This window comes from Amia ocellicauda, chromosome 4 (genome assembly GCF_036373705.1).
Source record: "Amia ocellicauda isolate fAmiCal2 chromosome 4, fAmiCal2.hap1, whole genome shotgun sequence".
Taxonomy (NCBI): Eukaryota; Metazoa; Chordata; class Actinopteri; order Amiiformes; family Amiidae; genus Amia; species Amia ocellicauda.
The window spans coordinates 43552187-43580014 of NC_089853.1; the positions used below are offsets into that span (position 1 = coordinate 43552187).

The 27828-nt window shown below is 41.0% G+C and overlaps 1 long non-coding RNA gene across 1 annotated transcript in view; it reads right to left on the bottom strand.

The window, feature by feature from the left end:
- Positions 1-886: 886 nt before the first annotated feature.
- LOC136748560 (uncharacterized) overlaps positions 887-27828 on the bottom strand; it is a 137666-nt gene continuing 110724 nt past the window's right edge. The window contains exons 4-5 of the long non-coding RNA XR_010816596.1: positions 10620-10803; positions 887-2201 (exon numbers count right to left, since the gene is read on the bottom strand). This is a non-coding gene — a long non-coding RNA (uncharacterized LOC136748560). The remainder of the gene's footprint in view (positions 2202-10619; positions 10804-27828) is intronic.

Sequence of the window (27828 nt, forward strand, 5' to 3'; positions counted from 1 at the left end):
TGTGCAAAGCTTATCAGTACCATTAAATATGATTAAAAACATGCAAAGAAGCAGTTTCAGTTGCTTTACATTTGACATTTTCAAACTTGATAAGTGTTCAGATGTCCCATTTTCCCCGTTCGAAGCAAAAGTGTTACAGTAGCATGTCAGAGAAGGGTTCCTGACTGTCCCAGTGTTTCTAACCACAGCAGCCATGCTCTGTGTAAAAGCTTAATGAGTCAGTCTCCTCTCAGCCGTCAGTGCTCTACCTCAACCCAGCTTTACCATAGCAGCCAGCTAAACAAACAGGAAAGTCTCTGCTTTAGTAGAATCAAAAAAAAAGAAAATGAGGAAAGAAGAGAGAAAATCCTTTGCAGCAGAAAGCTGTGAGGTATTTGAATGTCTGTGTGCTAACGGGATTGGTCAAGGGGCATTTGTAGACTTGTACCATTGTGAAAGCCATTAGGTTACAGATTTTTGTATTTTATTATTGTCTTTTTTCACACTGGTGCACGTGACGGCATTCCTGACGCCAGACTAAGAACACTCTCTCCCCAGCACAGCATATCACCAGCCCCCTTCAGCCTGGGGCAAAGTGCTGAGTCAACTTAGAGCAAAGGTGTCTGCTTCATATTGGCGTCAGAGAGGCCCAGAAACACTGCAGACGGCTGCCTCTTCTCATCCGTTCCGTTGCCCCCTGCATCTCCGCTTCCCTCTTCTGCTGAACGCTCAGTATTTATACAGCGCTAGATTGAGATTTGCTCGGCTTTTCGCTGTGCCACAATTTTCACACCACTGGTACCTATGACTGAGAATTTCGTTTCCATTAGTTTAAAAACCACGCCAGGTTTTGAAGAGAACAAAAAATGTTACAATAAACCATTTCATCAGAAAACAAAGCTGATTTACTAGTGCAATTCCACATTTATTATTATTGTTACATTTCGTAGCAGACACACTTATCCAGGGTAACTTACAATTGTTACAATATATCACATTATATATTTTTTTACATACAATTCAATGTGACTGTGACAAACAATTCCCCTGCAAAAAAAAAAAGATATTCAGAAACTGGAAAGGGTGATATATTTATTTAAATCGGTTCTCAGAGATGCTGGCTCTTCATACCACTCAGTATTGCCGGTCATGGTTGTCCATTGTAAATGTAAGCTGTGCACAAAAGATTTAACTGTAATCCTGTGTTGTTTGTCTCTCGTGAGGCCTAAAATGCTGATGAAATAATTGAATTAATCCTGCAATTTTGCTTTTCAGACGAGCAAATCCTGTTCATCACATAAATCTAATATACTGTACTTATTTTTAAAAGAAGAAATCGCTTTTATTCCAGTTTATAATTCACTTGGCACAGTTCTGCATCTCAAACAAGCTAAGAAAGCCTATCTAATTACACATCCAAAATCTATCTAATTGAATGGGTCAGGTGCCAAATTTGTAAGGGTGGGCTGGTAGTGGGCAGCAGCACATATTCACAAGTGTCCAAAGATCGGTAAGCTATTGTGTAAAGAGTTGAAAAGAAATCAGTAAATTAGTAGGGTAGTCTGGCAGGGTTTGGGATACTTAAACGAAGCACCAAAGGGCTCAGCAGTATTTAAAGGAATCAGGAAACAAACTGGTTCCCTGATATCCCTTAATAGCAGACATATCTTACAGTAGCGTAGGCCACTGGCGGGTTAGCTAGGCCCTGTGATCACGAGTATGTATGCAATTAAAAGAATTTAATGTGACAGGACAACTGAGTAAATAAGCAAGCAATGTGCTGTGTGTTGACACCTCATTAAAAACAACCAAAAAAAAGCAAGGAAATACTTTTTCCTTATGAAAAATCTGCAGTGACCCACCCTGATGCAAATTTGCTACCAAAAACATGGGTATATTGCAAAACCATTATCACAATGGAGAAAGATGTTAGTTGCTAAGGCCTGCTTATAGCTACGCTAAATACGGAAAGCCATTTGTGCATTATTGTACCCTGTTAATGAGCTGAACAAGGAGCAAGACTTATCAAGAGGGTCATTGGTAGGGATTCAGTCTGCTGAAATGCCCTGTTAAATACTCACCTGTGTGACGCCCCTGGTCTATCCCTGCATGTCTATCTTTCGCTGTCTTCCCTAGCGGTGGTGCCGGGGTCCTGGGCTGGTTCCTCCCCTGAGAGACCCAGTCCTGAGAGCCAATGAAGACTAATTTCCAAAGGCTTCAAGCTGGGAAAGACAGTAAAGCACAAAGCACCATAAGTTTGGGCATCACAATCCAGTCTGAAACATCATCACCACCATGTGACATCTTGCTAGTTGTTTTTATTTTTAAATAGGATTAAAATGAATAGACTAGATTGTACAACTCTTCTTCTTCTTATAGTCATTAACAAACAACAATAATAAACATAATCATTATCATCATCTCAAATAAATAATTGATGTTGGCTATATTTATTACATGTTTTGATTGCCATATCAATATCTCATTCCTTCAATTGTCTGTATTTTATAAGCTTTGTCAAATTAATCTTAGAGCTTTGACACTTATTATTGATTGTCCTGTAAGTAAATCATTTAAAGACAGGTGGGCTTTCTTCTGAGGGTTTTGCAAATTGAGGGGATGTTTTCGTTTTTTTATTTAATCTGCTCAGGTGGAAAAACTAAAAACATTAGTTTAATGAAATTGAATTATTACACACCTGTGGATGTCTGCTTGAAATTGTTATAAGGTTTTCTTAGTTATGCACCTCCCTGGAAAATGTGACTGAGCATCAAGAGCCCTCATGTAAAATTTGCATGCTAGCAACTTCCTCTCTGTGATTACAGTAATCTTGAGGGAGGTGCGGGGAATGAGAAATATATATATATATATATATAGAAAATATTGTAGAAATGTTTATTCAAGATATCCAGGCAGACCTTAACAGTTTGAAAGTATAGCTATACAACTTTTACCAAGTAAACCAAGCAAAAAAAAGAAAAGTTCCTGTATTACATCTGTGAATAACGTTAATATTTTTATAGCTGATTATTCTAGTATAGCCATGACATTTCATAACTGTTTGACTATATTTTCATCTCTTCATGTACTTTAAATACTTGTTAATTATAGGCTGCACATTTGTAAACTCCTACATGAGGATAATATTCATGTCCAGTCCAGTGCATCAAATCAAATCATAATAGAATAGTCAGGTCCGCATATAGATGCCATAGCTTATATTGCATATTGCAAATTGCTGTGGTTTGCTATAGTATCCTTCAAGGTTATTTCACTGTATTTGATTGACTTTAGAAAAAAAGTGAGAATACACTGATGATTGAAAATTTGTTTTTATTAAATAGTCTTAATAAGTTCCTTTTGTGTTGTTTAAGGGTGGTTCACCGAAGGCTGAAAATGAAGAAATCAACCTCAGGGAATTTTGTACTGACAGCACGTATACTCTGCGTGCACAGGGAGGGGCTGAGGGTTACAATAACACTGAGGATTTCTTACGGCAAATACACTTACAGTAATGCATCTGAACCATACGTGCAGCATGTCCAGTCACAGCTACTGTCCAGCAGTCATTTCTAATCTCTGTTTTGCAACTGGGATGTGAATGCACTTAATGCACAGCTCAAAACCAGTGCAGATGTCAACTTTGTTTCAGCTGTAATTCAACTTTTGGTAAGAGGCACTTCTTTATGAAGCGTGGTAGATAGAATGGATCAGCAAGATCAATGTACACCAGCCCCACTGTCGAATACAATAGTTGCCTCTCGTTGCCCTGTATACGCGATGTCTCTCCCCTCAGCACAAGAGCAATGCAGGCAGCCTGCTAACTCAGCACTCTGCTCCTATAGGGCTCAGAGCGCAGGGGAGACAGGCGCCACAGCCCCACTAGATTCTATAGGGCTAGACAGCTTTTCAAACACCACGCGACACTCAGGAACAGCCATGGATTGCATTACAAGTTATCCTTAGAGAGGTGTCTTGAATATTTCTTGTTTGATTTTGTTTTTGGGGTTTGTTGCAGTTTGGCATCATTATAAATGCTAATTAATAATCAAAAAGCAACCCGACGGCCTGTGTGTTCATAAACATGGCCCAGTGGCTTCTGCATGTGTGTGCGTGTGTGTGCTTGTGTGTGCCTCTGGCTTCAGGAGCGTTTGAGAGTGTAGGGTGTGGGTGTGTGGCATGGCAGGCAACCTATCTCTCCTGTTTGCCCTCTCGCTCTCTCTGTCTCCCACTCCCTGTCACACACACTCAGAGACACTCCTCTGGCGGGGTGCTCTGTACTGTAACCTAGAGGCATGGGCAAAGACAAGCAGGCTCCAATACATAATTGCGCATGTAGCTACACAACCACAGGGGTTTGGCAAGGCATGAAGTGAAATCTGGGCACCCTCAGAGGCCAGTACCAGGCGGGCATATTTGCCAAGGGCTGGGCCCAGACTTCCGGTTTCATCTGGAACCTGCTTTCAATTTAACACACCCCCCTCAACCATACGCACACACCCCACCCCCCAAAAATCATAAAACACACCGAAAAGCACACGCACACCATCACATATCTGTACTGCTATCTTTCCAGGGCCACAGCTTGACTACCTAACTCAACATTGTTCCTGGGGTTAAGCCAAATGCTCTTAGATTGAGAGTTAGAGGGGAATTGCACTTTACTTTAAATGTTAGTATTCGCCCTTCTGGTTATTAATGAGACTGTATGCTCACGTCTGCTTCTTTAACTATAGTAATTAGAAATTAACCTTACACACATATGGATGCTAAGCCATATAATATAAGCCCATACACAGAGTGTCACTAGGCAGTGCAAATGCTCATGTTAACACAGACACTGTGAAAAAGTGAATTCCGATGTAAAGCAATCTTCAACTTTTGCAAAAGCAGCACACGCCCCTTCTTTAACTAGACTTGGAAGCATTTTTATATAATAATAATAATAATCATCATCATCATCATCATCGTCATCATCATTTACAATGGAGGTGGATTTTACCATTTACAATTTAAAATAGGAAAACTAAATATGCATTTTTTCAGAAAGGATGTTTAGTCATCACCCAACCCATTTTTTTCTAATTTTCTGATCCATCAAACTAAAAATCTTGTTTTAAAACGGGGTTGTGAAAGAAATGAAGGATAAAGATGATTTTGTAAACGTGGGCCCATTCCCACTGTGCTTCAATGGCATATTCATAGTAAACTAACCAGTTATAACAAGGCCATCCTTTTGCTAAGCCCCCTCAATAGTCTGTGGCGTTCAGTTAGACATTATTTCAATTATGGAGGAAATAACAGGGAGCAACAATAGAAGACTGGGGTGCATAAACTGAGAACTTAATTTCCCCATATAATAGAGTGTCAGAGATTATGTTCTTCTCAGAGTGAAGGTGCCTGGAAGGGGTTTGTCTGTAAAATTACTCTGACGCTAGAATTGTTTCTTCCCTTTCTTACGCATTAGTTCCTAGTAAGAAAGGGAGTTTTTTGTTTTGTTTCGTGTGTTTTTTTTCTCTTTTGCGTGAACTAATTGCAACACAGATTACCCGCTGTGCATGTAAACAGGTAGATCACACCCTATTTATCTCCACTCTGCTCATCAAAATGCAATTTCTCTCCGGTTTAAATTGACACTTGAGCTGTTGTAATTGCTACCTGTTCTCAACGTTCAATAACATACAGGCCCTAATTACAGCTCAGCTGCTGATTATATGGAGCTCTGGCAGAAAGTGAAAGTGGCGCTGGCACCCTGCTGGCAGATTACTTTTCTTCAGGGGAAAGGAGGCCTGTTGACTGAAGTCTTTAGCAGGTTTGTCTGCCTATCTGCCTGTATGCACTGCCCATATATATGCCCACTACCACCAGTCTTTATTTCCAATTCCCTGTTTACACTGTCATTAGTGTTCAAACCAGGCCTGTTTCTTCATTCTCTGAATAAGCTGGTTTGCTCTTTAGGCAACTTTTGTTGGTTGAATGCTTTTTGTTGTTATTTAAAACATGACATTTATTACATTTCTGATGGAACCGAAGAGCTTTCATTAATATTCTGACAGCCAGTTTCAATTTAATTGCAACAGAAGAAGAAGTGTTTGTTTCTTAATCCAACCATATTTTTCTTACATCTCCAAATGCCAAATATGTTGTGGCGCTCTAAGAATTTGTTGGAAAGAACTCTTGGTGTTTAATCTGCCCCGGAGTTTGGTTTTCATTTGTGTTCCTTACCCTACTGTATTTGGGACTTTGCTAAGAGCTGCTCATAAAAGAACAATGAGATCTATTTCTGATTCCACTTGCTAGACAACAGAAAAACCTTTTAACTACAAAGCAATCAAGTCCACAGATTCTCTTTTTTCCTTGCAATTTGCTCTCACAAAATATTAAAACATATTCTTACTTATGTAATGACACTTCAAGAATTCAACTCAGTTTTCCTTCCTTATTTTTTTATCACTCCATCCAGTTTATCACTGTACAGAAACAAACCTTAACACCTCTTGACCAGGTCATTATTCCCTGCTGACAGAAGGTGGGTTTTTCGAGCTACGAAATGCTGGTGTCTGCATCATTCGAAGTGAACTGGCGGTGGGGATTACAGTAAATAAAACTCTATTGTGTTACAATCCACTAACCCTGGGGTTAGAGCAAAGAACATTTATCTCTGGGCTGCCACAGCCCTGCTCTCTCTGCTGTAGGGAGTGAAACTGAGCCAGCATAATTATTGCCTGCTTCAAACTTAAAATAACATTCATGCCCTAATTACAACGCAGTCCTGATTATGCCCACTTCGAAGAGAGAGGCAAAGTTATATTGGCCTCTAGCATAAGCATATATATATATGAAAGCCATGGAAATATAGTGAAAAATGATTGGGAAACAGTAACAAATAGGAACGCATGGTGGTTATTCATACTAAACTAAATCTGTCTAGCTAAAGGAGAAAAGAAACTCGCAGACGGTAGTGTTAAGAAATGTGTGGTCGATTGGAGTTATGTCTCTACTGAATTTCAATTCATAAGTCACTTTCTTTTTCTTCGTGCTTGTCTTGTGTATCCGGCTTTTGTGTTACCTTATAGTTTTGAGGTCTTTACCATCTCATATTCTCTTGGGTCCCTTCCCTCCTGTCTTCCTCACATTCAATTTCCCTCTTGAAATAAAAGTCCAGGCTAATTAAAAGCTGTCAGTAAGTATCGCAGGTCTGTTTACACACAGTGCATCTCTGATATCTATCATTAGCTGTTGAGAGCCTCCCAGCCTGTGTGCAGTGTGTTTAATGATGTGTACTCCTGTTTGTAGTAAAAGAATAGATTAACTCTTCGATTGTTCCTCGTATAAATCATACATAGAGCAAATTGGTGCCATACCGTGTCATCTTTAACACCAGATAAAGAGTTATTTGCTTGCATCTCATATAATAGAATTGGACAAGAGATTCAGCACATCTTTCTCTCTGTAGGGTATTAGAATATAGGTTTTAAATATGAGTATATCTATAGTTCCTATATAAAGTCTACACCCCCTTGCACTTATTTCACATTTTGTTGGGTCAGTGCCTCATGCATTTATATTAGGATTTTTTTTTTTTTTTTTGCTATCTACACACCATACGCCACACTGGTCAGGGGGAAAAAGTTGTGAAAAACATAAACAAGTATAAATTAAAAATACAAAACTGAAATATCCTAATTGGATGGGTCTCCACCTCCCTGTGTTAATACTTGGTGGAAGCACCTTTGGCAGGAGTTACAGCTGTGTGTCTTAACCAACTTTGCACACTTAGATTTGGCAATATGTAATCACGGTTTACAAAACTGTATAACCTCTGTCAAGAGGTCATCTCGTTTGGAGGGACGGCCTGATCTAGGCAGGGTCTTGGTGGTGCCGTACACCTTTCAATTCCTAATCATCTTGACTGTTCTCCAGGGTATATTCAAAGCCTTTGATATTTGTTAGAACCATCCCCTGATTTTTACTTTCAACAACTTTCTCCTGGAGTTCTTTTGAAAGTCCCTTTGTGTTCATGGTTGAGTGTATGCTTTGAAATGCACCCAGCAGAGGGAACTTGAGGGAACTGCTTAAGTTATCCTGAAATCATGTGAATCACTCCAATTTAACACATGTGGAGGACACTTAACTTGGTGTGTGATTTTGAAGGTGATTGGTTACACCTGAGCTATTAAGATTGCTATTACAAGGGGGCTGGACACTTATCCAACCAAGCTATTTCAGATTTGATTTCTTATTAATTTTCAACAAAGTAGGCTGTGGAACAAAAAGCACACAGTGGATGTTTGCACTTGGAGCAAAGCCACAAGGTATAAGTTGAGATGGTTATCCTTATATTGGCATGAAGGACCTGCAGACATTCACATGGTGTTCAGTAACAACTCAAACAAGTTTGCCAGAGCAGCCTGCTATTGGAGTAAATAATTTATTGTCAGTTATTGTTCTTTCCACGCTCTATAATATTGATGTAGTTTGTTCTATAACAATGCACAGGACATCTAATTCCTCACGTGTATTTGGTTTTAGTCTGTTTGACTACCGCTGTGTGTTTAGTATTTCATTCCAACATTGACATTATGTTTGTGTCACTATGGCCTGTTACCAAGGGGTAAAGAGATAAAAAAAAAAGAAGTGGGTTTTTCATTTTTCCCAGTTAATCTTAATCCCCATTCAAATTATAACAATATGAAAAAAGTCCAATGAATCAGCTTTGCATACCTTCTTGTAAAACTGCGATACTTGGTTTATGACCTTATGTCACTTTATCCATCTCTGAACTGGTGGTGCTTTACATTTCGGTGCAGAGAGTCCACAATAGAGAGACTTATTCATTTTGTTTTATTTAGAGTAATACAAAAAAGCTATTCCAGACATTGAGGAAGGCAACCAGTGTTCTACAACCATTTTATACATTATTTAAAGGGAAAATTGAATTAGGATTGAATCTGAATTGAATGAATGACAGAATGGTAAATTCTACTTGCATTGTAAATGTATTTGAAATACTTTGCTCATGTCAAAACTATTCTTAGTGGATGCACTTGCATGATCTGATTTTGGAAGACTGAATAACAGATGCATTATCAATTTTCTGTAAAAGCCATACCATTGTAGATTATTGAAAGAAAGATAGATTTTTGTATTTTTCCTTTCCATGAGAGAGTCTGTTCCTCATTTCGACATGACTCATCCAGACACCAAGTGCAGCTGAAGTTATGAAATCGAAACTTACATCTATTGTTTCCAAAGAAAGCCCTGATTATTTGGGGGGCATTTTCAAAGAAAAGGAGCCATTTTAGTTTGGGAACTCTTTTGCATAGCAATATAAATACATACATAAATATGACAATTCTCCCAACATGTTAAAGCATAGCAGATGGATTTATTGTATTTTGGGTCAAAGTTGAGTCCAAGTCCAATTTGTGGACACAATAGATGACCAGCAAAATGTAGTTGACATTTACTTGACCGTATTATGCTCATGTTAAGTGTTTTGTATCTAATATTTGTGGGCTTAATGTCTGAAGCTATGTATGAGCACAGTCAGTACACACCGTACAAACAGTTGATCAGGTAGAAAGCCACAAAAGTAATATAGCATGACATTGCTTGTATTCATGTACATTTGTGTTGCATCAAGTTGTACGTATGGGAAATAGAGGCAGTGTTTCATGAGGAGACACAGATGTTGACTGCAGAGCGCTGCTGAAGTGAGAATGTGTGGGGACTGACAGGAATGTCAGTAATGTGTCCCATTATTAAGTGAGAGGTGCAGGAATGTAATTAGGGCAGCCACTGCATCCTCCCACCCATGGCAGCACGGTGCCAATACCCTGAGCTCCCGCCCTCTCGCTGCAAAACAAGGCTCCCGCTCAACATTGCAGCATTTTCCTTATTTATTTATTTATTTAGAGATGCACATGGGATTTTAATTGCAATATCAGTCATTTGCTAGCTTTCTAATTGCCCAACTTGAATGGAAGGTCATTTTCTTTTCTGATTGTGATTGGTTCCTGCTTAAGGAAATTAATCAAATCTCAAGGATCAAGGAATGGAGTTTTCTCAAAATTGTGTTGTTTTTTTTCCCCTAGTGCATTTGTATTGATTTGATGGCTTTGTCTTTGAAATGTAGGCCTCTTTGAGCGCTCTCAGGTTTAGTGGGTTTTAACAGTAACCCTTTGTCTAGAGATTTAGTAAGTTGTGGAGGGCGGAAAGCGGTTCTGCTAGATGGACATCTGATATGAAAATAGAAGGTAATCAAAAACATTAACAGTGCAAACTGTATTTAATTGTAGAGGAATTTTCTTTTTGGAAAACGCAAAACAATTGGAGATGAGATATGTTATGTGGCTGTTTCGATTGTATATTTAGTCCGAACATTTGTTTTAGGGAATCCCACTCTAAAACGTTTTTATTCGTTTTTTGTGTGAATAAAGTAACTTACCTACTAGTTAAGACTAACTTTCTATGGGTCTAGACATTGGTACAGTTGGCCATTTAGCTAGAGAAACTAGAACAGAGCTGCTAGATGCTTAAAAAAAGTCTTGTGAAAACCTGAACAGAACTGAACTGAAGTGACTAAGTTAAGCTAAAACCATGTGCTTTTAATATGCCAACTGAGTATTACTGCTTACCTGATTTTGGAACAGGACAGAACTAGTTAGAACTGGGATCACTTCAGTTCCATCAGCACAGCATTCGTTGATGACCTGTCTCCACATCCATGCCACATGAGCGCCCAGGTTTAAAAGAAGTGACAACTTCCTCTTTCGCTTCTACTATGGTTCTTGTCAAGTGATTCTGTGTTTTGGGGGATAGCTAAAGGGAGATAATGGTGGTTATTATTCAGGATGTCAAGTCATGTCTGTGAAAAAGCTGTGCAATGAAGCTGACAAGTGAATCACACTCCCATTCAAAAGCACTGAGTTGATGGAACAGCTGTCAGAGGATGTTGCAACAGGTCTGCAATTGCGATGTGTAATGGAAATGCTGGACAGGCAGACAAAAGCCTCACGTGAGGATTTTGAAATCATGCAAGAGGGAAGGTTGAGAGTTATCTGGAAAATGCAAAAGATGTATCCCATTATAACTGGAAGCGTGTGCTGAATTCTTGCGTTCTGCAAATGTTTATTGCTGCAGGGCCTCCCAAAGTACAAAATGAATGTAACATCCATGAAAAAAGAGTACTAAGTTTGTTGTATTCATCCATAAACAGAATCAACAACAGGAAGCACTGTATACTAGACTTTCAAAGACAAAATTGAAGGAATTTGTCCATTGTGCATCAGGATTTTATTATTATATTTTTATGGTATCAAAATAAAACTTTTACGAATACATTTGAATGTAGTTTTAGTCAGGAAACAGCTGTCTTACTGAAATGTGTTTATCTTAAAACATTCTTTAGAACCACAGTCTTGTCTCTTATTTCCTATAGTTTATGAACAAAGAAGGCAGAGAATTTGTGATTTGCCAAAATATAGCATGCTCTCAAATCAATCGACCAGCAGTAGAATTTACCTAATAGTATTTGGCACTCCTTTCATGCTAGGGTTAAAGCAATATCTGTTATCTTTCGAGTCGGAAGCACTGCCCAAGGGTGATGGGTTTAGCTTGTTTGCATAGGAACCTCATTGAAACATTTTTCTATCAAATCTGCCTGATAGGTCCCTGTGTCAGTCACTCAAACAGTCCCCTTCCTGTTTCCTGTTTGTATATAACGTGATGCACACACAGGAACTTTGTCTCTGGACCCTGAGGAGGTGAGCAAGAGCCTCTCTGTGTTTGTGTTGTCTTTTAATCTTAAAAGCCACAAAACTGTTTTCGGCTGGCTGGGTTTACATTAGTACTCCCACCCACCGAGGAGACGCTACATTTATTTGTCTCGTGTGTGTATTATTTTGTTTATTTAACTTTATTTAACACCGTCCTGTGATGTCAGCGCCCCTGGTGCTCCAGCTGTGCCTCAGCTCGGTTTCACTACACAATAATTAAACACTAGTCTGTTTTAATATATTTCTTTTTAGATATAGAAATATTTTTGTTGATTATTGATCTTTCAGCATTATTACAGATTCTTAAAAATGACTGTCCTTAAAATCACTGAATTACTTTACTGTTACAATAAAATCATCAATGCATATACAATTTACAATGTTACAATTGTAAAAGCTAACATCTAATATCTTCAATCTAAAATCCATTATTATTTAAGTTATAATCTAAAATCCAATATGCGAAATCTAAAATCTGTTGTCATTTATGAGTCTGCACATATAGGGGATTGGAGATCTCCTGTATCTCTCCGTCCGACATCTCTGGATGGCCAGTTTGTTTGAGGTCCATGTCTGATGACCTGTAAGCTCCTCCCTGAGTGGAGGAAGCCAGTTCCATAAATGGGACTTTAGTAGCTTTCTGGCAAAGTCCAGTTACAACTGAGTGCGTCTCTCTGATAGAGTGCACAATGCGAGAGTGCAGCCGGAGTGCCTAACCACTCTGAGTACCTCTGGCCAAGTATGACTTTACAGGCCCATTTCTTTATGCATTCCAGCTTTTTAGTGTGGTCTGTAGTCAGGGAACTGTGCCAGATGGGGACAGCATAATCCAGCATGGAGCGCACGTAGCCTGTGCAGATGGAGACCAATTCTGGGTCTCGGACACCAAATTTCTTCAGTCGATGCAGAGCAAAAAGGTTCCTGTTGGCTGAGGTCAGCATATGATCCAACTGACTGTCCCGCCACAAGTTATCCTGGATGGTGACCCCCAGGACTTTGACTGTGTCACAGACTTCCAGAATGTTCTGGTCGATGGAGAGAGTTGGCAGGACGAGTTGGTGTCTCATGTTGGTGAAATGTAGAACTTTTTGTAGAACATTTCCTTGGGTTGATTTTCATTTTGTGCTCCTCTACCCAAATGTCAAGACTACTCTGTTGAAGACTTCAGGGTAGTTGGGGTGTCTATGTCTGGGCTAAAGTGGTGGTGTTCTGTCCTGGAGGGCACTGTTAATCAGTAAAACTTCACCAGTCGGGTAGAGAAATGTCCCTGGTAGCGCACTTTCTGATGGCGGTCAGTCATGAAGCTGCAGATCCATGGGATCCAAGGTCAAGGAGGCACTGAACTGCTGTTGTGTTGTCTACAGCTTCAAAGGCCTTTGCAAAATCACTTTCAATTAGTGTACTCACTGAGCCTGGAACATCACAGGCTTTGTACACAAAGTCCATCAGACTGAGTAGACAATGCGTTACAGATTCTGTCGGCTGCCAAACTGCATGGGATCTAGATTTGGTGTGATGTCACTCAGGATCCAGTGTGTAGCAAACTGTTCACATAGCTTAGAGAGCCAGGCTGTTAATGAGATTGGCCTCTGTTCATCCATGTTTGGTGGGCTAGATTTTGGTATGGGGACAACAGTAGCCTATTTCCATTGTCCAAGGATGACCCCTTTTTCAAATAAACTGTTGATGATGTCACAGAGAGAAACACTGATCTCACATGCAAACTCCATCAATATTCTTGGGAGAATCTTGTCTGGACCAGGGGATTGGTGGCAGATGATGGAGGATAGTTTACTATACACATCCCACACTGGAATGGTTGGCAGTGGGGGGGCTGGTTCCAAAGGAGGTAGAGATGAACATTCAAGAGGCGGAAGTGACTGGGACACCTTAATGAACTTTGTGTTGATTGCAATTGTCACAAAGTCCTGGGGATTGATTCCAGGGGCGCTGATTCAAGCTCTGGAGTTCATTTTTATCATGTCTTCCACTTCGGATTTATATAATTGTTTTCTTGACACATGTGTTTCCCTTTGGACCTTATTTCTGTAGAACCTTAACAGGGCACATGATTTTCCAATATTGAAGGGTTTTTGTCGCTGGTTGATCAGGTGCTTGATCTTAGGGGTGATCCAATGGTTTGTCTGAGGGATAGATTTTCACTGTCTTCATAGGGAAATGTCTATCAATTTCAGAGAGGATGGTGTTGTAGAAAGCGTTGTTTGTTTCTTTGGTGTTTGCTAATTCGTTCACCTCTAGCCATGGGTGAGTGGTAATCCAACTGCGAAACTCATTCAAGCAAGGCTCCCTTATAAGTTGTTTCACTCGTTTCGTGGTCTGGGAAGGTCTTGGTTGTGCGTTAGGAGGACAGAGGACACAGTTGTGGTCACTTGAGCTGATAGGAGGGAGAATCTCAGGCTTCAAGTACAATGATTTCATGTTAGTGATAATTTCATGTTAGAGAGGCTAGTGTTGTTCAGAGTTTGTTGTCTAGGTGTATTTCATGGACACTAAGGCGGTTGAAGTCTGATTTCTGGGTATTTAGTACAAAGCAGGTCAGATTAGGCTATTAGATGTGCAATGAGTTAATTCTGCTGTTGTGAATGAGGTGGCAAGTTCACCACACACACGGCAATAGCAGATATGGGCCGTGGGAGTCTCAGGGGTCTCACTTTCACACACAAACATTCTAGATAGAATACTGATACAGGTTAGTGGATATGATGGAACAGTCTCTGATGTACAGTGCTCCACCTCTATTAATCGCTAGACTAGTCACTATGTTGGTTTTTGCCTCCAGGGCTTTTCCTTCACAGAGCGAGAGCAAGCAGCGGCAGTAAATCCAAGGCCCGGTTGCATGACCAAAGCCTCGCTCTGTCATTAGAGATCTCGCCCATGTGAGGGGCTCCTCCTCCGGCTTGCAACCCACTACTGCAGCTGTAGGAGGTCTTGCTCTCTCGGCTTGCAGGGATCAAGCTCTGCTTCGCTCTCCGTCCTTGCATGTTTCTGGCCCTGCAGCTGCTGGTGGCCATTTACCCATGGGCCCTCCTGCCCTCGAACAACGCGGCGCCCGGTGTCCCCGGCGTCCCTGGCATCCCTGGCACACCGGTGTGGTTAGGCCTGCAAGGCCCACGCAGAGCTTGTCCTTAGCACTCTGGTGCTCGGTGTCCAGCGGTTTTGTACGGCGCACCTCAGCGGTGCTCAGAGTTGCTCCTCTGGACCTCCTGCGTCGGTGATGCGGCACGGCCCAGTGACATGTCCTTTGGTTCGACCTAGCGCCCCAGTGCAGTAACAGTGTGACGTTGTCAGTGTGCAGTTGCCCTCCTTGCTGTTTTGAGACACGCTTACAATGGCCAGTACTGCTAGGCACTCCACTTGTTGCGAAAGCATCCCAGTAACTGGTGTGCTGCAGCCAAGCTGATCGGCCGCGCCACTTGCACACTCCGCTAGTTCAGCTCGTGTGTGTGGCACTTGGCGAGGATGGAGAAGTCTTGTACTTGGAGTTCCATCTCACCCTGAGCCCCTCTGCCTCCTCCCCCAGGCCTGCCGCTTCCAAAGCCACTGGGTCTGTAGTTCATGCTCCAACCACAGAGTGTACAGGAAGGCCCCCTCCCCACCATGGCACCGGCACAGCGGCCCCAGCTCTGCAGACAGAGCATGTGATGCTGCCCTTCTGGCTCTCATCGCCAGAATGGACCAGATCTGCTTTCCAAGAAAGAGAGCAATCACGGCAGCTGGCCCGGGTTTACCCCTGTGCCGCACCTCCAGCTCAGCCCCGCAGGCAGGCCTCTATCTAGAGCTGGTTCAGCGAGATCGCCCTAGCACGTATACCTCGGGGCAGACTCCCTTAGCAACTCGCTGCCTCCTGCCTTGCGATGGTGAGAAAGGAAGTACTGCCCAAGGGTTACAAGGTCACCCGGGAGTCTCAGTCTCCTGGCAAAGAAGAAGTTCCCGTGTGTCACGTTATATACATACAGGAGTGCAAATGTTGACGAGGGTCCTATGGAAACGAGCTAAACCCCTCCCCCTTGGGCAGTACTGCAATCTATCGAAATATCATCACTTCCATGGCTTTCAAGGGCAGATTGCAACAGCCACCTAAACATTTCACAATGTCAGGTCAAATTAAAAAAACATCTTCAGGACAATAACAGATTTTACAGATAGACTAAAACTACAATATCATCATGTTATAAAAATATTTTGCATTAAATTGCAATGGACACTGTGGTGTTGAGACACCTACACAGGCTATTTTGCTTATTGTTTGCAATGTAAACTTTCAATAATAATTAGATGTATTCCATTTTAAATGGATTGAGTAGCTTAAGCAATATGCAGATTTGAGGAGCCAACACAGTTTGTTGCAGGGCTGAACTCAACAAACTTGTGATTTCCTCATATAAGTGAAATCCCCTAAACATTGCCAGAAACAAACATTGATTCCAATAATATGTCTGTATAAGGAAATCCAAATATAATGTGTAAATCACCTCCAAATCCTAAGTTTGAAGGCTTTGTAACCCTTTCATGTTAACTTACAAAATACAAAAACAAATTCTGAAGAAGGATGCATAGAGGAATGGCACAGGTTAAATGTCAGAGCTGGGGCATCGTTGGTGCTGTGCAGGAACAGAAGGTCTCTGCAGGGCTGTGTAGGCGGACTCTGGGATTCACCAGGAACTCTAGCGGAGCAAAAGCAACTTCCCAAGTTTGTTGTGTGTGTTTTGTATGTGGACTCAAGCAACCTCCAACGATAAAAGAACATGCAATGTACAATACCATGCAGGTGGAAGCATTACTTTTATTTATATTACTAATAAGCTCCATATTTTTCCCCTCTGTAAATATGGACAGGATACGTATATTTCAGTCTAAACATCGGCATCAGGGTCAAAAAAACTTATTTTCTTCTTCTTCTTGTATTATTTCAAGTCTGGTGAGTGTTTGCATTATGAAAAGCAATGGATTGTTTTCTGCATCTAATACTGTTAAGAATAATGTATTTTGGCTTTGATATATATTATTATTATATCTTTTTGATATTATTATTAATATTAAAAAAGAGAGCAGTTGTCAAGCAATGAAATGTTGAATGGCTTCTCAGTCTGAGCCAAATAGCTTTTGAACAAAAAATTCCTTTACTGAGGTCTGATTTATTTTATTTTTACAATATGGTAACCTGGTAACACTTGTGTTTCAACAGCAAACTGGGTGTGGAGAGTTGTACTGTAATTTTGCTTCCCTGTTTTACTTACCCTGTGGGGATCATGGCTCCCATTCAGGTCAATTTTCATATTCTGAGGTTTATTTGTGTTGTGCGTCTTATTGCATTTCTTTCTCATGTTTTTTTTTTCTCAGACAGATTGCGTTTTATGTTCTTAGCACAAAGTGTTTATTTTAGTTGCAACTACAGTGGCAACTGTTCCGAACTGGTAGCACACATTTGTGTTTGAGAACCTGATGTCAAGCAGATGTTAGGATTTTTGTAGTACAAGCTCATGTGAAACTTTATTTGACAAGCTTGGGGTCTACTCTGCAGTGAACAGAGAGAGAGAGGAACCAAAGCATGCTTTGTGGAAGTTGATCTGGGTGCAAAAGCATTTCACATGAAAACCAGGAATAGGTTTTCATTTGTACTTAATGACAAATGGTCATCTTCCTATACAGTACAGGCCTGAATCTTCTACAGATTGACACCACCTTACCTCACAGCAACTATTACTTGTTTGGCAATAATGAAAGGAGTGCCTCTACATGCCAAATTCATTGGCATCTGCAGAAGAACTGGCTTTGTTGTTACCAGCACTACATCACACTGAATAGAAATGCCAAAGAAAGATCTGCACTTGTTCATTATATTCAAATGACTGTAACATTAGATTTATTATAACAAATTATTACTTCCCAATAGCATTATAACCATTCACCACTGAGAACCATTCAGCCAAGTCACCAGTCTCTTGCTATTTAAATGTTCTCCGCGCTGTATTTTAGAGAAGCCAGATATGCCTGGACTAGCAGAAAGCAAGACACTCAAGTGTTTCTGGCGTATTTCACTGCATCATTACACAGTCTTCCAAGATGAGCACCTAAATATAAGTCTCTGATCGAAGTCACCTAGGAGGCTGCTTGGGTTTGTATTCGCTCGCCTGCCGGTTTTAGTCAATTTCAATTTATAACAGGGACAATAAGCGGGAACCTTTCGTGTTTTCAACTGATAACCCAATAGCCAGGTCTAATAAGTTCTTTGCGAAGAAGCACTTAAGATTGGTCATTAGCTCTTTAAAATCACTGGCTGATGAAGATAACCTAAACGCACTGTGCTGCATCTCAGCCCCCACAGCACCCCTGCCCTAGCTGCTGCCGTAAGATCCTGCCGTTACCTTTCAATCCACGTTATGTTTTGTAGAAGAGAAAACTGCATTTGCTGCACCTTTCCAAATTAGACAATGTGAAAGTCGTGCTTTGGACAATGCCAATCAGGATGCCGTTCTCTCGGCCGACCTTGCCTGCCCTTTTGCAGTGCATTTAAAAACCCCAGCTGATTAGAGGCCACACGCAGTACACACACAGCTGGAGATAAACCGCCTTGTCTACTCATGTGCCTTACTATATTCTCTATATCCTTAGGGCTGTTACCTTCAAGGAAAGACCATGCTTGTACTACAAAGACCTTCCATTGTTTATGAATCACAATGTGTTTCATAACAGGCTATAATGAGGCCCTGCAGCTTTAACTACAGTTTTCCCGAAGCCATCACCCCATGAAAGAATGTTTTAGCCTACAGATCTACAGTACCCTGGAGCCTTGCTAAGAAACCTAGATCCTGTTCTCTCTTAAATTGACATGGCTCTTACATCCTTAACAATCTCCTTTTATCAATATTTACAGAGAGCTGATAATACAGCAAATGGGTTTCCATCTAGTGGACTGTATTGATGCCTTGGCTGTGTAACCCAATCATAGATGAAAAGTGCAGTTCCCTGTAAGATTTAAAACCATTTATGCATATTGAATTAAGATATATTATCAGAACGCCCTTCAATGTTGTGTAGTACATTAAAGAGAAAAGAAAAGTTGAATAAAGTTGTCCAAGTTACAAATCAATGTTTTAAATCGCTTTAAGTCGTCTGCTATTGGAGATCCAGAAGAAACCATGTTTTTGTAACAGTGTCTCCTAAGGCCTTCTTGTATTAGCTGAAAAAATACTTTTTTGACATTTTTGGGGGACTGACATTATGTTTAATGGGCACTTTGGGTGGTTATCATTTTAGAATGGAAAAAATAAATGTTTGGGGAATGCATTTATTGCGATTTCTGTAAGAAAAAAATCAGGTTGATTTCAAAACCATTTTGAAAAAAACAAATGAAAACCACATTGGGTTTGTTTGTGCTGTAGCTACAGAGGAACCTGCCAGTCAAATTATATAAATGTAACTATTTAATTACTCTGTAATCAGATTATATTTCTCAGACTGCAAAAAGCATTTTACAACATCTTAACACGCCTTCGCTCTTAACACACTTCTTTTAAGGGGACTGTTATTTTAATTCAGTCAAGTTTAGATTTTTATAATAGCACATAAAATGATCTGTTCAATGACCTATCATTTCTCAATGCAACTCTGTGTGATTAAAAAGAATAATAGCAATAAAGTTCTATTAGAGTTTAACAGCATGGCACAGAAGGTCAGAAGTAATTTCAACCCTGTCTTGTCCAGTAAGTGTGGTCAACCCTGACTGAAGCTGATTAGTGTTACAAGGACAATGGCTTCCATTGACCTCTTAATTAAGTCTCATTAGCTGGCACTGCTAAAAAAATAACAAGCCCTATTTTGATAGGGATTTTATTTATTCTGTAAGGTTTCAATCAAGCCTTGGACAAAAGTCACGGATCATTTAACTGTCATGTCTAAGAACATGTTGTAAATAACTGCTGCCTGCATTCAATCGACAGATATACCGAAACATCACGATACCACAACCATAATTGCACAGGACATTCTTGTAACCATATTTGTTTACTGATTAGCCACTAAGAAAAAAGAAAGAAGGAAAGAAAGAAAGAGAACAAGAAGTGAAAGGAAGAAATACTGTGGCGTTTCGGTGAGGACTGAAGAACAAAGGAACACATTTATCATGTTTTGGGAACTGCAAATAAACAGATAAACACATAACACCAATATCCTGTGTCTGGATTCCTTGGAACTCATTCAGGATTAGTTCATTTTGTTAAGTTAATTCCCCCTCCAGATATACAGATTGTGAAATCATATATTAGTGTCCCCACATTAGCCAAAGTGAGTCAGGAATGGATATAATTAATTCGGTCACTTCAAACGTCACAGAATTGTCTGTATATTCTCCAAGACCATTCTTTGGACTCATTTCAGACTCCATTTTCTTTCAGTGTCTTCCCATAATTGGAAGTGCGGGTTAACTCAACGGCCTCTTTCCACTTTGACATACCAAGGCGCTTTCCTTAAAAAGACGTGGTAAGAGTGGTAAGGGCACCTTCCAATGCACAACAAGGCGAGGCAACCTTTCTTGACCACTTTCAATATCTTTGTTTGGCAGATGTCTATGTACGTGACTCTTCATTGCATTGCAGGCTCTCTCAAGGTTTTGCCAAGAGGGCATTCCTTTCGATTACAGTATATTAATCTTACCATTATAAAGTCTCCTCGGATCTTGGGTCAGCGCGAGTCAAATCGGAGGCCGTAATTGAAAATAAAGCCAGGCAGATACACCTAAGCGAAGGACACACATCCCAGATAGAGTGGAGTGGATTTTCCATAGAGCACTGTCAAGGCAGATCAGTCAGGGTCAAGCAAGCACTCACTTAACCCTGCTGAAGGGTCCAGGTACGTCCTCATCCCTCTTGGGGTTTAGATGAAGAAGGGATATTTGTCAGAGTTTTCGCCATTCAAACAATCTTATTTCTTTCTACTGCATTCTTTTGTGGGCCCTTGCCTACTGAAATTAATATAGCCCTGGTAACCACTGAGTTTGTTTCCTTTGGTTTTGCTGCTTCCATTGTTGATAAGGCAAAAAGACTGATATCACATTTGAGGGAACAGGAAGAGCCATTGGACGAAAAGTAATCCAGTTCAGATTAAACTAAGATTATGGTAAATGGATATCTGCCAATAGATTTGCTGCCATTGTAATGTCATATTGATTATTTTCATAGCACAGAAATCAATAATTCATTCACTATTGTATTCCAGTGGCTAGCGTGTGACAAAGCCATCGGCTACTGTACATGTACCTAACCTTCTCAGAAAGATCTCCAAAAGGGACATTTCAAAGTCCAAGCAGAATTTAAAAGCAAGTCAAGATAAATGTAGATGAAAAAACATTAAAAAGAAATGTAAGACAGACAGAATACAAATCGCTGTCTAAAACTACTGTATCCCAAAGTTATAGTAACTACAGAAGACTTGCCTGTACATGGAACAAATACTACAGACGTTTTTAGTCTCCAAAATACAAAATGGTTGCGCTGATATTAATAATTTCTGTACTTGTGCCTGAGTCTTTCAAGTGGCATAAAGGAGCAAAAATAGTGGCATGGAGGCTGATGTGAGAGGACAGATGCATGTACACAAATGGAGAGCAAGTTCTGGTTGACCTGTTTCCAAACAATTACAGTTTGTGATTGAAGGTCCTAGACTGGAAGCGGGCTGCCACAGAACAGAGCCCCCGTGGAAAGAGGGAGCAGACTGGAGTCAGGGGCACATGGGTATTTTGTTCTGAACACGGCAAAGCACTTCATCATGAGCGCAGATCAACCTCAAACCACATGTTCATTATGGTGTCTAGACGAGACCTCAAGGATCGCTGACTTATTACCCTGGCTTCACCTATGGCATGCAGATCTATTGTTCCCATCTTGGCTTGTCTAAACACTGGTTGCTACATTACACTATCATTAAGTTCCTACATAAGACACAGGAGACGAGGTCTATAGCTCTGCCAGTGAGCGCCTCTGCATCTGTCTAAAGGTGGCTGATTTCCTCGCTTTGCGGGCACGAAACGGGTACAATTTCATAAAGACGGGGCTATATGTCATGTCTGGTGCTTAATTACACCTCACATCTCCTTTAGTGTAGCGCCTCTCTGAATATCACTCGATCTATTGCTGTATTAAGCCTAGTAAAAATTCTAAGAGCAGCTCTTTGTTAAAAAAAAAAAGTAATTTTGCAAAGTGTAATGGGGAACAGCTGTATATTTCACTTGTTTTCTCTTATTTCTCCACAAGTGAATTGATATTTACTGAACAAAACCACATTGTATGCCATGCATAACGAGCTTCACGCAGGTTATCAAGATTAATTCTAATATTAGCTGTAATTGCTTTTCTGCCATAGTTTCCAGTACTGTAAGAAATATTCACAAACATGTGCCCATTACTGTGGTGGCAGGCTGGCCAGTCTTCACCAATATACACTCACCTAAAGGATTATTAGGAACACCTGTTCAATTTCTCATTAATGCAATTATCTAACCAACCAATCACATGGCAGTTGCTTCAATGCATTTAGGGGTGTGGTCCTGGTCAAGACAATCTCCTGAACTCCAAACTGAATGTCTGAATGGGAAAGAAAGGTGATTTAAGCAATTTTGAGCGTGGCATGGTTGTTGGTGCCAGACGGGCCGGTCTGAGTATTTCACAATCTGCTCAGTTACTGGGATTTTCACGCACAACCATTTCTAGGGTTTACAAAGAATGGTGTGAAAAGGGAAAAACATCCAGTATGCGGCAGTCCTGTGGGCGAAAATGCCTTGTTGATGCTAGAGGTCAGAGGAGAATGGGCCGACTGATTCAAGCTGATAGAAGAGCAACTTTGACTGAAATAACCACTCGTTACAACCGAGGTATGCAGCAAAGCATTTGTGAAGCCACAACACGTACAACCTTGAGGCGGATGGGCTACAACAGCAGAAGACCCCACCGGGTACCACTCATCTCCACTACAAATAGGAAAAAGAGGCTACAATTTGCACAAGCTCACCAAAATTGGACAGTTGAAGACTGGAAAAATGTTGCCTGGTCTGATGAGTCTCGATTTCTGTTGAGACATTCAGATGGTAGAGTCAGAATTTGGCGTAAACAGAATGAGAACATGGATCCATCATGCCTTGTTACCACTGTGCAGGCTGGTGGTGGTGGTGTAATGGTGTGGGGGATGTTTTCTTGGCAAACTTTAGGCCCCTTAGTGCCAATTGGGCATCGTTTAAATGCCACGGCCTACCTGAGCATTGTTTCTGACCATGTCCATCCCTTTATGACCACCATGTACCCATCCTCTGATGGCTACTTCCAGCAGGATAATGCACCATGTCACAAAGGTCGAATCATTTCAAATTGGTTTCTTGAACATGACAATGAGTTCACTGTACTAAGCTGGCCCCCACAGTCACCAGATCTCAACCCAATAGAGCATCTTTGGGATGTGGTGGAACGGGAGCTTCGTGCCCTGGATGTGCATCCCACAAATCTCCATCAACTGCAAGATGCTATCCTATCAATATGGGCCAACATTTCTAAAGAATGCTTTCAGCACCTTGTTGAATCAATGCCACGTAGAATTAAGGCAGTTCTGAAGGCGAAAGGGGGTCAAACACAGTATTAGTATGGTGTTCCTAATAATCCTTTAGGTGAGTGTAAATCCAACTGGCATTTGACAGTAATTTAACTATGGGGACCAATTTATGTATAATCTAGCCTGTCACAAATGTTCTATCTCTCAGATTAATTTGATTTGAATACAGTAAGCGGAAATATGATGCCAGGTAAGTCTTTTCCTATCAACTACACTGATTACACAGGCTTTTAAGTAACCCTGCACACAGTGATAATGATATAGACTACCGCTTGCCTTTCTTTTTTTTCTTCTAAACAACAGAAGATAATTGGACAACAGCATCTGATAGCACTTTTAATGAATCACAGCTCTTTCTAGTTATCACCAGCACAACTTTGAAGCCCTGGATTCACAACACGGTTTACCTATTAATTACTAAGTGGAGTGTGCATCAGTTGAGATGGAGAAGTCTCTGTTAAATGTGTCTTTGAATAACAGACCGTTATAAGAACATGTAAAGAGATAAAGAGAGAGCAGAACGAGTCAAAAAAAGTTGAACAATCAGTCAAGGAACGCTTTTCTTCAAAGGGCTGCTGATAACAACGAGAAAGGGTTAAGGATTGATCGTTGAATACAGATAATAGAAGAGTATCTTGTGTTCATTAAACTGCCATTCTGTGCAAAACACGTGCAGTTTATCATGCTATCTAGGGGTATACAATACCTGGCTACCCAGCCTTTGCACTTTACTATGCTTGCTGGGATGCCCCTTGCTTCATTACGATCATTTGCAATGCCGCCGTAAAAGCTCCTGAGAAGAGCATTAGCCAGGTATAAAACGCACAACCTCTCTAGTATAAATGGGACACTTAGTGAACAATTAAACAATACTACCAGGAAGATTTACACATGAGGGCTTACCAACAAATATAGCAGTTCTTCTGGCACTTTATTAGACATCCACCCTGGCAGGGCAGATAAATGGGCCATTGAAGAACGTCTGTAATTGGTAAGGCAGTAATGTTTTTTTGTTTTTTTTTCGCTTTAAGGGATATAGTCAAACGCAGAAAGACTTACCTTCACTTTTTCGAGCTGCGTTTCAGCAGTGTTTTTCACTTGGCCCCGCCAGAGAGCAAGATTAACACAGCAAACACGACTTTTGGTCACTTCACTAAAGTTGCTATTGATTGTGCGAGGAAAAATATTTGCATTGGACAAAAAGTGGTGTAGCTGTATTTATATCAGCACTAGGCCCTTAGGTGGGAGGGGGGGAGTGTAGAGGAAAGGGAGAGGTGGGGGCAGAGATGAATGCATGGAGACTCATATCAGGGCCATGAAAAGAGCCATTTCTCTCTAACGACAGATCAATGAGTTCTCATTCAATTATAGAGTTTGGAATAATTACACTCCAACCAGCCTGGGCTGGTAATGACTTCATTCTCCGGACTTGGCAGGGTTCTACATTTGCCCTCAGGGTGGCCAAGGGGTGAGGATTAGGTTTGGAGGATTGGTGATCTTTCAGCCACCCTTAAAGAATTCATACATTTACAACAGAGATTTATACCACCTTCTCGCCCAACAAACGGTATCGGTGTCAGAGGTCAGCTGCTTGTTTTACTTTTGAATTCAGAAATAGGGAAAGTGATACAGCCAGAGGGTAGAAGTGAACCGCAGATAAGTGTCTTGCATTGTAAATTATTTGGGGCACTAACAAAAAGTGAAGAAAACTACATACTGATGTGTTTTACCCCGACATATACATTGATAACTATTTAGTAGTAATAGTGGTATCTGAAAAAGTCTTGGTATTCAAATCCTAAATAGCAGACCAGTGTTCAGACATCTGGCCTTTTGTCATTAGTGAACTTTCAAGGGGATTCTCTGAGTCGCGGACCACAACTGGCCCAGTGCCCGTAGGGGTTGGGTGGATTCAAAGTCACAAAGACTTTCCTCTGCTGTCCCTGAAGCTGCAACCCCTGAAGCTTGTGCCAGTCTGTGATGTCATCAGCTTTGTCATTCTGCCCCTTGCATTGCAGTCTGACAGTGTCAAAAGAAGTGCCTGCCCTGAGAGTACACGTTTCATGGAGCATGTTTTTGTTATCTTTGTGTTTGCATCGTTGTTGGCCATTTCAAATTAGGGACCATGTATATACATATACATATTTTAAATGTGTTCTGATCTCATGTCTATAAGGACTGAGGTCCCATCAGCTCCTATATAAGTGGTGCACTGTGGATATGTGATGCATTATGCTATGATCCTCACCCTTTCTATACCGCTGCCCAGCATATGCATCACTCTGTATGCGTTTAGCGACGAGAGGACGGAAAACAAATGAGATGTAATGAGAGCTCTGAGGGAGGTCAAGAGGGTAATTGGCCAATCTGTTTCTGATAAACTCCTGCTGCTGGTCATTCAGGCTCTTGAGGCATTGATAACAAACACCAAAAGTGTGTGCGTGTCTGTGTGTCAGGGGAGGGGTTATCATGTGTAGTGCTTGGGGAGCAAAGGCCAACAGGAGCCCCACTCCAAATGTGCCCTATCAGAAAATACGTTTTTGTTTTCACTTTCACTGTGTTCTTTTTCCTTCATCTGTTTTTCTTTGTGTCTAGATATTATATATATATATATATATATATATATATATATATATATATATATGACACAGCAAGGTAATCCTGTTCTGTGTCTCTATGGATGAATTTAGATTATGAAGTAAAATACAATCCTATCAAGACAATCTCACATCCTAAATCATTACTCCTCTTTTCTCCTTTTCCCTCTTTATTAACTTTTGTTTTGCAAGCCCCACCTCCATCCTTCTGTTTGCAACATGAACTTCTCCTCTCTGTCTCTCTGTCTCTCCCTCCTTTGGGCTCTTCTCTTTTTTCACCCTCTTTAACTCCCTCGCTCTCTCTCGCACTCCCTTTCCTCCTCTCTCTGTCCCCCTGCCGTATCGGGTTAAACAGCTGGCAGCCCTCCTCTTACTTCTTTAATGATGACAGCAGTTCATTAGCGTACAGTAGAAATGGGACACAGAGGTTAACTCAGGCTTTTCCTCTGAAATAGCTCTTTTTACAGCCCTATGGCAGTGATTCATTTTCCAACAGCATGCAACCCCAGTGCCAGGCAAGAGCAGATGATTGCAGAACCCATTCCCATTAACCCCTGGGTGTCAAGTTTTAAAAGGCTGTCACGAGAGCCAATTTTGAGTGCACTGTAGCTTTAAAGCTTAACAAGCTGGTAGACTGAGAGAGGGGTGAGAAGTAAACACAGGGCTGAGGTTTCAGTTGCTGAAAACCTTGTGGCCTGCTTCTTCGCAGTTTGCAAGAATCTTTGTGAAGCTTACTAGGCAGAAGGTCAGGGAGATGGTTTTATGGAATCAGTACAATCCAAGCACTATCGGCAAGAGTTAAATAAAGGGAAAGGCATTTTAAAAGTTTTGGCCAGTCAAAAATTGCAGCCTTCTATCATGGCACATTTGTTTCGGTTCAGTTGGATTTACCAGTGTAGAATGAACGAAGCCCAAACAGGGCCTCAGTGGACTGGATTGTAAAAGGACTGGCAGACTTACTATGAATCTTCTCTTCTAATATAAACTTTTACAGAGCAGCAGTCACATTTGGAATTTAAATATTCACAGTGCTGACAAATCTTTACATTTTTTGTTTATTTATATCACCATTACAGACCGAGGCTCAGTGCAATTGCTTCTGAGATTCGGTGCATAAGTTTTGCTGCGTCCTTCTACTATGACATGAAGGACACGGTTAAAAAAAAAAAAAAAAAAAAAAGGGACTGGGATCTGAAGAAGGCCTTCTCTCGCCGGCCCGTCTATTCTGCTTCAGTGGAGCCTGATGAGACTGGGGCCTCTTGTCGGGTCTTTATTTGATTGCTCGGGTCTGCTCGGGGGATCACATTCTCTCCCTGAGAAGTGCTAACTTGGACAGTGGGAGGAATTTTTTGTGGTTTATCCAGCGAGCAGCTCCATCTGTGTAAACTGGAGCCTGCCAGGACGTAGACTCCCTCTCTCCACAGTTACTGCTCGGCTTAACCCATTCGTCCCTCTGAAATGGTGTCGATTAATTTGCAGTTGCATTGCTTAGTAAACATTGTAACCTCTTCATTATCTCGGCTGCTGTGACCATCATCCTGGCGCAGGAGAGATGAGAACGGTGACCACGTGTCTCCTGAAACGTGCTCTTTCAAGCCATGCACTTCTTGTCACATTGCAAGCCCAACATGCTAACAACTGAGCTGAGGCCTAAAGCAGAGGATTGACTTGGCTCCCCTTGCTTAGGCTGTGAAGCTCACTGGCTCCTGATACACTGAGGGAAAGTCTTTCTGTGGAAACCAGGCTGACTTTACAGCGAACCAGCCTCGCCAGTCGGTAGAGTTACGTCATTTAAATGGTTTCCATAATACCCAATCTCCTTGTTTAATAGATAAATGCTCCATTGCTTGGTATATTTT